Source organism: Lissotriton vulgaris, chromosome 8 (assembly GCF_964263255.1).
Source record: "Lissotriton vulgaris chromosome 8, aLisVul1.2, whole genome shotgun sequence".
In the NCBI taxonomy this organism is placed as follows: Eukaryota; Metazoa; Chordata; class Amphibia; order Caudata; family Salamandridae; genus Lissotriton; species Lissotriton vulgaris.
This window is the reverse complement of record NC_141696.1, coordinates 857,163,579-857,176,972: the sequence shown is the minus strand read 5'-3', so window position 1 is coordinate 857,176,972 and position 13,394 is coordinate 857,163,579.

Here is a 13,394-nt window from a genome sequence, read left to right as displayed (position 1 = left end):
CAGTGCAACGTGGGAAAAACGGAGATCATGCTTTTCAGGGAGGTCCAATTATTTGGGCCCCTAACTGGTGGCCAACCGATTTGGGTACCCCTCCCGCCCTGAAAACCTGCGTCAAAAATCTAGGCGTTGGGGAGGAGCTACGCGCGGATCCAAGATGGACACGTGAGCACAGGGCTCCCGAGACCCTTTCCACCTCCCGCATCTATCCTGCCACATATAGGTATGGGCGGAAAATCCGTTTCGCTCGCGGATTTTGCGGATTTTCGGGAAATTCGCAATCCGCGAGATTCGCGAATCTCCCGCAAAATCCGCAAATCCGTGAGCAGCGGATTTTGCTCGCACTGCTCGCACTGTTCGCGTGAGTTCGCGGCTTCCCAGTACAACTTCGCGCCCCGCGAATAAGTGCTAAATTGCAGAAATACGATCTTAGCAAAACTGAAACTACTTGCCAGGTTCAAAAGTTCAGGCTCATCATTAGTAGCCATTTCCTGTAGTGCTTCCTGAGGGGCCCCTCCAGAGTTCAGTTGCCAGTTGCAACTATTATGTGACCCTGCTCTGAACCTCAGAATAGTTACACATATGCCACAAAGGTCCTGAATTACAGCTAAGGGAGACAAGCAGGAGCCAGGCTGGAAGTTAAAATCCATTAATCAGCCCCTAATTCATTATTGTCAGTTGGGGCAGGGCAGGTGTTGTAACTAATTTTGCAACAATGAAAGCACTTAGCAAGTGCAAAAGATCACTAATCAGGGCGCACTAAGGAAGCCGGTGCCAGCTAAAAAAATATTCTGTGACACATTAATCAGCCCCAAATTAATTCAGGTCACTTGAGGCAGGGAAGGTGTGCTTTGCTTTGCCGAAAATAATGTACACTGGACAACCAGAGGGTGTGGTGATGAAACAGAGGGTGGCATGGGTGGGCCAGAGGGTGGCATGAGTAGTCAGAGAGTGGCAGTGGTGACAGAGAGTGGCAGTGATGAAGAAGAGTGTCCCAAACAGGCTGGACACGTAGAAACAACAAGTTCGCAAAACTTGCGACCCGACAGGTAAGTTCGCAAATTGCGAAATTGTAAAAACCCTCGCTAACTGGCAGAAACACGGGCGAACACAAAAAAAAAAAAATCCGCAAATTCGTGGGAATTCGCGGATTTTGCGGATTGCGAGTTCGCAAATCCGCAAAATTCGCGAACGCGAGATCCGCAAAATTCGCCCATGCTTAGCCACATATCCTGATTTGGACGACGGGTTATACTAGCTGATGCCCTGCTGACATAATATCTTTTTTCAGAAATTGATTTGGCCGCTGGGAACCGGACTCTCTGCGCCTTGGAACTTTGTGGCCTACACCGACGAACCTCAGCGGCCTCGAGTCTCTGAAGTACCCAGGTGGCAATTAAACAACAACAGCCACTGAGATCCATCTGTCGCCCCTGAGGTACTTTCGGTTTCGCTTTTGGTCATCATCTACTGGGACTCGCTGTCTGCTGCGACTGTTGACCTCGCCCGGCTGCTGGCCCTACATTTCTTCTTCTCTTGCCCTCATCCCTGCCTTTGTTGGTTGGTGTTGTGGGGAGCCATTCTCACCAGATCTCGAACGGCCCGACTGGGCTCGCTACCCAGTATGTCGAGCAGGTCGGATAGTGAGAAGAGAGCCACCAGGGGTGCATTCCGAGGAGGTGTAGCCCAATCTAATACTATTGATCGCTTCACCCGCCCGAAGGGATCCCCTGGTGGAGTGGGTAAAGTTTCGGATGAGACTGGAGATGGCTCTCCTGGGATGGAAGACTTGACACTGCGGGATGTCATGGGCGCCATTGCCGGTGTGAAGACCTCGACGAGCCAGCAGTATGAGACCCTGGCTTCAAAAATAGACACGGTTGCGATTGAAGTCAACCTCATTAGAACGGACCTCGCAAAGACCAACGAGCGGGTCAAGTCGCTGGACATTATTAAGACTGCAAGCCTCACGACGGATGTATCTGATCTACAGGCGGAGGTTCGTACTCTCCGATCATCAAATGACTTGTTTGTCCGTCGGCTGGACGACTTCGAAAGCCGGGCCAGGCGCAACAACATCCGTATTATTGGTGTTCCGGAAAGTTCCTCGGAGCTCTCCATGGACCTTTTGGTGGAGGATCTTGTGCTGAATCATCTCGCGCCTAAGGGACTCAGCAACTTTTTTACTGTGGAGCGTGCCCACAGAGTCCCAGGTGGTAAGCCTAAACTGGGCGCCGCACCAAGGCCTATTATCGCCAGGATTTTCAACTTTCGAGATAGAGACGCTATCCTGCAAGCATCACGTACCAATGGACCTACTAAATTTGATAACGCATCGGTCAGCTTTTATCCAGACTTTACGCAGGCGGTGCAAAAACAGCGTATGAGCTTCACCGGTGTGAAAAGGCGCCTCAGAGACATGGGACTAAAGTATGCCATGCTGTTCCCGGCTCGCTTGAGGGTCGAATACAAGGAGCGTGTGCTCTTCTTTGATCGCCCGGAGGTTTCCAGTGACTGGCTCGACACTTTGCCGGCACATCGTGATAGACAGGACCGATCGACGGGAGCTGAAGGTGGCCTGGAGGAACGGGTGGAGTGAGTCCCCACCGGCGTGCCATCTATACAGACTTACAGCGGGGGTTTGATTACTATTATGTGCATGACCTGTTGATTGCTAGGGGGTGGGAGGGCTCAGGATTCTTCCTCCTCTAAGGGGTCTTTCTCTCTCTTTTCGTAGATAAGTTCAATGGGGCGACAGGCACACTGCAAGTTGGGGGGGCTTTCGGGTCTAACGCAGGGGTGCAGGGTGGGGGGCGTGTTCTGCAAGTTTTCCTGGGGGTGGGTGGGGGGCTTATCGTTTCTTTGTTTATGCCGAGGTTCTGTTTCGCTGCATACTTCGATCACTGTGTCTGTTTCTCTAAGCGGGGAGCGCAGCTCATGTTCTTGGAATGGGGGGTAGGGGGCTGCGGGTGCTGAGCTGGAATGTTAACGGTCTGGGTGATAGGATCAAGCGGGGGATTGTTTTACAGTATCTGAAACGTCTTTCACCTGATATAGTATTACTGCAGGAGACACATCTTATAGGAAATGCTTGCCAGGCAATGAACAGAAGGGGATACAGTCTGGTGGCACATTCAGGATTCACTACTGGATCGAGGGGGGCGGGTGTCTTGGTTAGGAGTTCCCTCCCCTTGGAGATAGATGGCACTGTGTTAGATGAAAGAGGCCGGTACGCGGCCATTACGGGTCGCTGGGAGGGGAAGCCAATCTCTATTCTTTCTGTGTATGTCCCACCGGGTTTACAGTCCGTCACATTTTCTGATCTGGGTAGAGTGGTGCTGAATTTCCCTCTGGGTATGTTGGTGATTGGTGGGGATTTTAACTCGGTTGTTTGTGGTAGCGAAGATCGTCACCGCCCCCCCCCCCCCCGAACTCTTTTGAGGTCGCAGTTATGGATGAGCAACTTCCTGAATGCGTTGGGTTTAGTGGATTGCTGGAGGCACCTACACCCTGGGCAGGCACAATATACTTTCTATTCGGGAGCACACAGGAGTCTCTCTAGGCTCGATTATATCCTGGTGCCAGCGGTGCAGATGGTCTCTGTAAGGGAAATCCGTCATCTTGCTCGGGGGATTTCAGATCACTCTCCTCTCTGGCTTACGATTGATGTGCAATTGGAAGCCGGGGGCCGGGTTGCCCCAATCAACCCCTGGCACCTACGCAATCCGAAAACAAGGTCTGAGGTGGTTAAGTGTGTAGACCATTATTTTGTGGAGAATGCTGGGTCTGTGTCCTCTTCGGTTTCCCTGTGGGAGGCCTTTAAGACAGTTGTTCGGGGTCAAGCCCTTTCCCTGATCGCTAGCGCGAGAAAAAGCAAGAATGAGGAAGTGGTGAGACTGGAGACTGAAATCACGTCTCTGGAAGAAGAATTGGAATCTGGGGTCACACCCGAAGGTTTGCATGTTTTGGCCCTTAAACAGGCCGATTACAAGGCGCTGGTGACGGATGCGGCGAGGATGATGAGTCGTGAGCAGCAGGGGCGTTTGTACGATGTTGGTGACAAGGCCGGGAAGTTGATTGCGTGGCTGGATAAGAGAGAAAGGTTGAATCGTGTGGTGCCTGTTGTGGTAAGTGAGGACGGCGAGCGGGTCGTGGACCCGGATGGGATAGTTTGCTCAGCACTTTCAGAAGGTCTACGCGCCGGTCTCGGACAGGCCAGAGGAGGATTCACATTTGCTACTTAGGGATATTGCGCTGCCTAGCCTCTCGGAGTCTGATAGAGAGCTTATGGAGGTGGATTTTTCTACTGATGAAATAGCGCTCGCTATCCGCTACCTTCGTTCAGGGAAGGCCTCTGGCCCGAATGGTCTCCCGATAGAGCTGTATAAATTGTGTCCAGACAAAATGGCGCCACAACTCGGCCAAATGTTTTTGGAATCGCGAGATCTTGGGCTTCTTCCCCGGGATCAGAGATTGGCTTCCATTGTAGCTATTCATAAAGATGGGAAGCCTCGTGATCAATGCTCTTCATACCGGCCGATCTCACTCCTGAACGTCGAGCCCAAAATTTTGGCGAAACTCTTGTTGAATCGTTTGATCACGGTTATCGGTGATTTGATACACCCTGATCAGTCCGGGTTCATTCCTCACCGTAATACGGCTCTCAATTTACGCCGCAATCATGGTGTGCTTGCAAGGGCGGGGTCACTTCGCGAGTCGGCCATTTTGGTTTCGTTGGACGCCTCGATGGCCTTCGACACGATTGAATGGCCGTATTTGTGGGCGGGCCCTCGCTAAATTCGGTTTTGGTCCTCATTTTATCGGCTTGGTCAAACTCCTTTATGAACAAACAATGGCCCAAGTGGTTGTAAACGGTATGGCTTTGGAGCCTTTCGTCCTAGGCAGAGGTGCGCGACAGGGCTGTCCATTATCACCACTCCTTTTCGCGCTTGCTTTTGAGCCCCTGGCCGCGTGGCTTAGGTGGGAACCATCGCTTAAGGGCATTAGATGGTCCTCTGACTTTGAGGACCGTATATCCCTGTACGCTGATGATATTCTGTTATACCTCACTTCACCTCGTAAGTCCCTAGGAGTGTTGTTTGACGTACTACGCTCCTTTGGAAGGAACTCGGGTTTGGCCATAAATTGGTCTAAGTCCTGCATATACCCGCTCACTGCGGAGATGCCAATGTTGCCCCGTGTCTGTCCGATACCGGTATCGCGTGACGGCTTTAAATACTTAGGGATTTATATCTCCCTGGACTCAGCCGTACGATATGAGAGGAATCTGCTCCCGCCACTCCACCAGCTTCGGTCCGACGTTGCAGCATGGTGCGGATTGCCGCTGTCCCCGGTTGGGAGAGCGGCCTTGTTTAAAATTATGTCCCTCCCTCGCTTTCTGTATGCCCTTCAAAACACGCTTGACCTGGTGCCTGCTAGTTACTTCGGGGTGATCGAGGGCCTCCAGAGGAAGCTGGTATGGGGCGGGCGACCTCGCATTGCGTTGGCGAAATTGACCTTGCCCTGGTATGGCGGTGGTATAGCGTTGCCTGACATAAAACGGTACTATTGGGCGTCGCAACTGAGTGCTATCAACCACGCAGTGTATGGCCCGGTCCCTAACCCGGCATTTGAGATGGATAGATGGCAGCTGCCGGGAGGAGACTACAACAGGGCGCTGTACTCTAGGTCGGCGGGGAAAAATCTAACCGGTCCTACTATGGTTGCGGTACGAGTGTGGGGCGCGGCGACTGCTGCCACAGGATGGACAGATCGGCTGACCAGAGCCACCCTGCTTTATGCGGCTGAGAGACTGGGCTGTCTTTGGAAAACGAAGGGGGTTGACAAATGGGATCTTATTGGGATTAGCAGTGTAGGAGACCTCTGGGTCAAGGATAGGATCAAATCCTTTGTGGAACTTCAACAAGAATTTAAACTGGGCGATAGAGAGCACTTCCGTTACCTGCAGGTTCGTCATGCACTTGGATCCATCTTCCCGACCGGTACTGATATCCCAGAATCCTCTCCCTTGGAGGACAGGGTGCTTGACGGGTATGTCCCGGACAGTACCATCTCCCTCATTTATAAAAAGCTAATTAATGACCGCTCGGATCTTCTTGTGCAGCTTCGTGGGGCCTGGACTGGTGATGGGTTGGAGCTGGACGACGAAGATTGGCAGGCCGCGATATCATCCCCTAAGGAAGTCGCAATTCCGGCGCGTCTCCGGCTGGTGCAATTGAAGATTTTGCACCGTGTGTATGTTACGGGTCCAAGCCTGATGCGCATGGGTTATTCTCTGGATGGGTTGTGTAGGCGCGGCTGTGGTATGCGTGCTACTTTTCTTCATATCTTGTGGGAATGTCCTGATGTGGTGGCATATTGGAAACGAGTGCATGAGGTTATGGAAGAGGTCACAGGTGTTTCATTATTGCCAGAGGCCAGGAGGTGTCTGTTGAATGTGTGGGAGCCGAATGACTATAGCGTAGCGCAGACTCAATGGGCCACCCTCGGCAACATGATTGCGAAAAGAGACATAGCCCAGCTGTGGGGGTCTCAACGGGCACCCCTGGTTTCAACTTGGGAGGATAACATGGATTGGTGCATGTTCAGAGAGAAAACTGTGTACATCGCCCGTGGACGACCTAAGAAATGGGGGAGGATATGGGGTCAATGGAACTCATATCGTGGAGAGATTTGTACCCCCCCTTCGTAGAAACCACTGATATCCCTCTGTCCCCGTGACCAAGCATTCCATACATCTATATCCTGTTGTACTTTACCTGGTTATCCGCTCCTGACCCCTTCATTCCCTCCTTATGTTTTCATATCCTTTTTATATCTACCTTTAATTGGGTCACTCCCCCTGCTATCTGAGACAGTCACATACCCTTTACACGTCAACTTGGAATTAGGTTGTTATGTTTGTTTTAAAAAAATAAAAAATGTGAAACCTTTCATTAATCCTCCTCTCATCACAAGGATATCGTCTGGGCATATTTTATCGCTGCCGAACCCCCGGGTTGTCGGCTGATGAGCTGTGTACTATTTCTGGATTTCGATATTTGCTGTTACTGACCGGCCCCTGTGGTTGTAGGTCTGTATTTGTATTGCTTTGTCGAAATAAAGGTTTTAAAAAAAAATAAAATAATAAATAAATCTAGGCGTTCGCCTTGAACAGGCCCTTACTATGAAGAAGCACGCCGCTCAGACGGCCGGCTCCTGTTTTCATGTGCTGGGCCTGTTGCGTCGTATCCATCATTTGCTCCCAGATTCGACCCTGAAGACACTGACCCAGGCACTTGTTTTAAGTTGCCTAGATTATTGTAATGGTCTGCTGGTCTCCGCCAATGCGGCTGCTCTCGACAGACTTCAGGTTGTCCAGAACACGGCGGCACACATGATTCCCAATGCCCCCCCAGGACTGCCTCTCCGCCTTTGTTCTATCAGCTCCACTGGCTCCCTGGGAGCGAGTGCAGTTTAAGGTCTGCTGTAAAATACATAAGGCTTTGTTTAAATCCGGTCCCACTTACCTTGCTGAAGAAAAATGTATCCCTTATACACCTCGGAAGTCTCTTCGCTCAGGATCTAAATCCTTACTTGAGGTACCTGGAATTAAAAGGGCCAGGCAGGGCAGGAAGTTCCTATCCTATCTGGGACCCCATTATTGGAACAAGCTCCCTCTACAACTCAGACAGAGGCAAGGATTATCTCCATTTTAGGAAACAGTTTAAGACCTCCCTCTTTGGTTTCCGATTCTCAGTAGACAGCTTTCCACAGGCTACCTGTCCAAGCGCAGAGATACGCCTTCGGGGGTTGATTCTGGCGCTCTATCAATAAGTAAATAAATAAATATATATAAATAAAACCTTATTACCGAATCACAAATTGGGTTTGCAAGTCGCTATTAGGAAGAGGCATGCCAAGGGCGTCCCTTTCTGATAATGAGTCAAAGGGGCATGTGTGAATGTTTTGCGACCAGATTGCTATCACAAAACATTCATACTTTACAGACTCTGTGAATGAGGTGGTAACCCATCTTCTTTGTGAATGTCCCACGGACCACTGCCTACTCTTAAAAAATGAAAAGGAAACTTCTAATTCTTCTTTTTTAAATGCATTCCATTTTCCTTTAAGGAGAATGGGCTGCTTTTCAAAATAAAAAACAGCTTTATTTAACCCTTTCCATGCGGCCGCGATTCCCCTGGTGTGCTGTAAACAACACGAACAGGGGCAGGCCGTGACGAACCCCAGCAGTCATCAGCACACGAGCACCGTAGTGCATGACGGCTGGGGTTCGTCATCAGCATGGAAGGGGTTAAAAAGCAGTCACTGACATGGTGGTCTGCTTCATGCCACCTTCCCTGTGATTGCTAGCCATTCACAATAGGTTGCAAATTGCAACCTGCCTAATAAATATTAATGACCCTGGTTCCTTGTGACCCCTTGGGAACCGCAAACAGTGTAAAACACACTGTTGTACATAGCTGTTTGTGATTTGCTAATAGCGAATCACCAAAATTCGCTATTAGGAAATTGCAAACAGAAGTTTATGTACATCAGGTCCAAAATCAGGAGTTTAACCCCTTGCATGCTCATGACAGCCCCCGGCCGTCATACGTCACAGTGGGCGTGTGCTGACGATGGCCAGGGGTCATCCAAATCCCGTCCACTTTTAAAATCGCCCGCACAGCGCGAAAATTCGTGGCGCATGAAAGGGGTTAAAGGCAGAGTACTTGGCGATTTATATATTTATGTTTTGCCAAAGTTTGCATTTATTAAACTGTGAATGGGCTCCTACTTTCCCAGAATATAATTAGTTCATGATCGTTTAGGAGAAGAGATCACAGTAGTGTTTTTCTTCTATTCGTTGAACAGAGGGTCAGTGGGTGTACTCAGTTCTTTTTTTAATAAGTTTGTTTAAAATGTGTGGGTTCCCTGAAGACTTAAATAGGCAACTAATGGTTGGATTGGACATAATGTTCTTTCGATGTGTACTCTTGATATTTATTGGACAATTATTTGTCTTTGTGCTGTAATTTTTGTGTGTGGATGCTGGTTTTGTTTTGTGCATGTTCCAGTAGGAAATCACTGGGACACACTTTTTCAATTTATGCATTTAATAATAACTAGAAACAACAGCTCATGTTTTTATATATTGCATCAAATCTATTGTTGCACTGTGGTAACAACGCTTCTGGGTACGCAGAGATGGTATGGTGTAGTTATTCATATAATATAGCACTTATTACCCCTGGCGAGTTTCTGGAGCACGTTGCAGATGGGTAACATGCAACTATCTGGCCGCCTAGTGTTAGTAATTTTGTTAAACATATGGCTACACTTAGTCATGCTGTGTCCAATCAGTGGCGTGCATTTTGTTATTTTGTTTTCATGGAGATTGTCTGCAAAGTTTGTGCAATTTCCAGATGTGGATGCTGACTTTGTGTACATGAGGCAGTAGGAGGTTTCACATTAGTAATGTTGTCATGCCTGTGGTCATTACAGATGTAACTCTGGGTGCACTCTGGTCGGCATGAAATTCATGCAAAGTTTTTAACGCCATTTGTTGTGGGACGGATTTGCAATAAAGGAACATTTAACATTTTTTTAAATCTAATCTTCATTCCATTCGTGCTCAGTATTCACACAATTATTTATGAGGATAAATGTGTTAACTAGGGCGGGGGGCATCTAAGCGCTGTAATAATTCTGGCGGGTATGGTTGTTTAAAGCTACGCTACAGCAGTAAAGCTTAGAGTCCTATTATAGTCCATACACAGACTAAGTAGTTTGTTTTGAGTCTGATCGGGAAGTTTATTTATTTATTTATTTATTTATTTTGAAGCTTATAAAGCGCACGGCTTACCCCAACGGGGGTGTCCCGGCGCTACGAACAGCAGTCAACCAAAAGAGGCACAGCGTAGTCTAGACATTAGAAAATAGCCAGGTTTTATCTGCTGAGTGTAAGAAAACACACCTTCATGCGTTTATTTGATAGTCCATGTACAGACTAATGTGCTAGCTTTGAGTCACCTTCATGAGTTTAATTATTGGTTTAATATGCTAGCAGGACTTTGTCTGCATCGGACATGCAAGGTTCAAGGAAGGCTTAGATATGCAAAAATGATACATTATTTCAGTTTTCCTGCAGACATTGTATTGGAACTGACAACAATATACTCCTGCCCATGAAAACTCAGGTGCGCAAGACACTGAAGGCTCAGCTCGAAGTCCCCATGAATCTTCGAGAACGAAATAAGCTGAGCTTTCATGTTGCTTGTAATAGCCATCTGTTGGAAAAGTCTTTTCTGCAGTCATCTCCAAACATTTTGCCATCAGCCTCCTGTTTTCTGAACCCGATTTAGATGACTATTAGGACGCTGAGCACTTTACCACTGCTAACCAGGGCTACAAAGCTTGTGCTCACTCCCTAAATCATGGTACAATCGGACTACACCTAATTGGCATATTTAATATACTTGTAAAAACCTAGTAAAGCAGTACCACATGTACCCAGAGCCTGTAAATTAAATGCTACTAGTGGGCCTGCAGCATTCCGTGTGCCACCCACATAAGTCCCTGTTTAAACGTGTCTCAGGCCTGCAATTGCAACCTGTGTGCGCAGCTTTAAACTGCCATTTCGACCTAGTAAGATAAACCTCTTGTGAGGTCCAAACCTCCCTTTTTAATGCATATAAGTAACCCCTAGGGTAGGCCTTAAACAGCCCACAGGGCTTGGTGCAGTGTATTTGCAAAAGTTGGACATGTACTTTTAAGTTTTACATGTCCTGGTAGTAAAGAACTCTTAAATTCGTTTTTCACTTCTGTAAGGCATACCTCTCCCATAGGATAACATTTTGTTGCCTTATTTCATTTAATAAATGCTATCCTTTGATTGGGAACAGGTAACTGTTTCATGTTTGGTGCCTGAGAAATTGCAATTAAAAATCCTCTTTAATGGTAAAGTCGGATTTTAAGTTACAGTTTTGAAAAGGGTATTTTTAGAAAGTTGGCATTGTCCTGCCATAACCATTTGGTGCCTGTAGCCTGTTCCTGGGTCAAGTGACTGGGTATGGTTGGCAGATGGACTTTGTTTATTCCTCCCATACAGCCACATAATATAGGGATTAGCTGTACCTAGATTGGCCATCAACTGGCAGGATGGGGGTGCAGAGCTTGGTACAGACCCAATTGCAACTGAATAGCATGTGTCCTACCTTCACACAAAAGACTTGTCACCACTGCATTGTGCATGCTGCAAGCTTGGAGCCAGGGAAGGGGAGGTAGGAAACTTCAAGAACTTCAAAGGGAAATCTCTAGAACCTATGCCGCCCACCAACGCGAAGTTCTGGCAAAAGTGACTCGCGCCACAGCGACTGCAAATGGCTACAGCATTAACGGTTCGCTGTGACCGCCAACGCAAAGCTCCAGCAAGGACCGCCCACAACACCTGGCAGGATATTCGCTCTACAGCGACAACCATCCGCGATGCCCAGCCTGCATTTTGCGCTACGTCTAAAATCATCCGTAACGCTTTCCCTGCTCCTCGCACCCCTTTCTTCTGTGAACGGAAGGCTTCATGCTATATTTGAAGGCACCTCTTTCAGCTCGACTAACCTGGTCCTGGATCCGGCTGTGCTCCATCGCAGTTGGCCTGAACTTGCGACTTTCACCCGGTCTCGCACAGCTAGATAACCGTGAGTGACGCTTTGTGGTTTTAGGTGCTTTACTAACCTGAAATATTTAAAATTGCATATCTCTGGTTTTACTGATTGGATTTTTGTAATTTTGATCTCAATTAATTGAATACATTTTACTGTATTTTTCAAAACTGGTGTGGGATTTTCTTGTGTTGTGCGCTCTCTTTATTACTGTTTATTGTGCTGCATAAATAGTTTACACATTGCCTCTAAATTAAGCCTGAATGCTTTTGTGCTAAGCTACCATGGGGTTACACAGATTATTTATTGGGGTTTGTTTGTGACTTCACCCTGACAGGAATTGTGGCTGCTGCTTGAGTAGGGTTTCACCCGCTCAACCAGTAACCCAAATTCCTACACCATCTTCTAGATCAATTGCACAATGTGAAACCTAAAATATGGAATCAATTTCCCCCTTCTCAAAATTGTGTGACCCTAGGTAAATATATTTCACCATGCTGTCTTATTCTTAATTATTTGGTATGAAAGCATCTTGAAATACACAAGTGCAGATGGTTATCTGTACAAAAATATCTTGAGTTTAATTTAATAGACCATAATATTGCTTAATGTATATAAGAATTTAGGCCGTATAGTGGGTGCACATAACCACTAAGGGCCTCATTTATGAGGTTCTGCCTTAGGGCAGAGCTGCATGCCTTTCTGCTGCGCTGCGCTACGCCAAAAGAAAAGAGCAGGAATGTGCTGCAACTGTGAGCTATGGCGCATTCCTGTCCTTTTCCCCTGCGCAGAATGGGCTGCTGTGCACCAATGCAGGCACATTTGCACCATGGTGCAAGGGTGCCTGCTTTGCAGGGTTGACTATTTTTGTTCAGGAAGGTAAACCTTCCTGAACAAAAATAATCACACAAGGCTTTTTCCTCTTTCTATGTGTGCTGCAAATTTACGATTTTTCATAAATCTGGGGCAGCGTCAAAAAGCCATGGCTGTTGCTGGGAATGCCCCAGCAACACCCATTGCACGCCCCTTTAACTCAGAAAACTGCTTTAAAGGGTACCATATTTACAAGGCAGCATTAAACCAAAAAAAGTGGCTTATTGCTGCCTCCTAAATATGGAGCAGGCTACTGAGCCACAGAACGTTACAAAAAGTGACTTCCCAGCGGCGCAAGCGTCTCATAGATGAGGCCCTAAATTGCCTGTTTTTACTAACTGTTTTCTTATTGGGGTTGGGAGACATTTATAAATCAAAATTCCTGTTTGAAAAGTATCGCTTTTGCTAAATTCCTCTTAATGCAGTGATATAACCTGATGTACTAATGAGAAACACTGTCGCTTGTTACATAAATACACATTTTTTAATTCTGAAGAGACTTTCGCATATTTTTACTTGATGTTTGTTGTATGATTTTTATGGAAAACATTTAAATGACTTTTCATGTGCATGAGATTTGAGTGCCTAGCCATACCCTATGGGGTTTTAGCGCTAAGCCATACCCTGTGGGGTTTTAGCGCTAAGCCATACCCTTCGGCTCTCCTCTGCCTCAGCCCTGCCTGTTAATTTTTTGGCTTACACATCTCTAGTGAAAACATGCCTATGTTTTGTTCTTGATGTGACTTTTATTCTTGGGGTAAAACCATCAGAATTCTTTCTGTTATGGTTGACAATGAAGGAAACTAGTTTTTCAAGTCTGTTCTGTGTTGTCCATTTGGTGGTGCAAGGAGGACTTTGAACTTA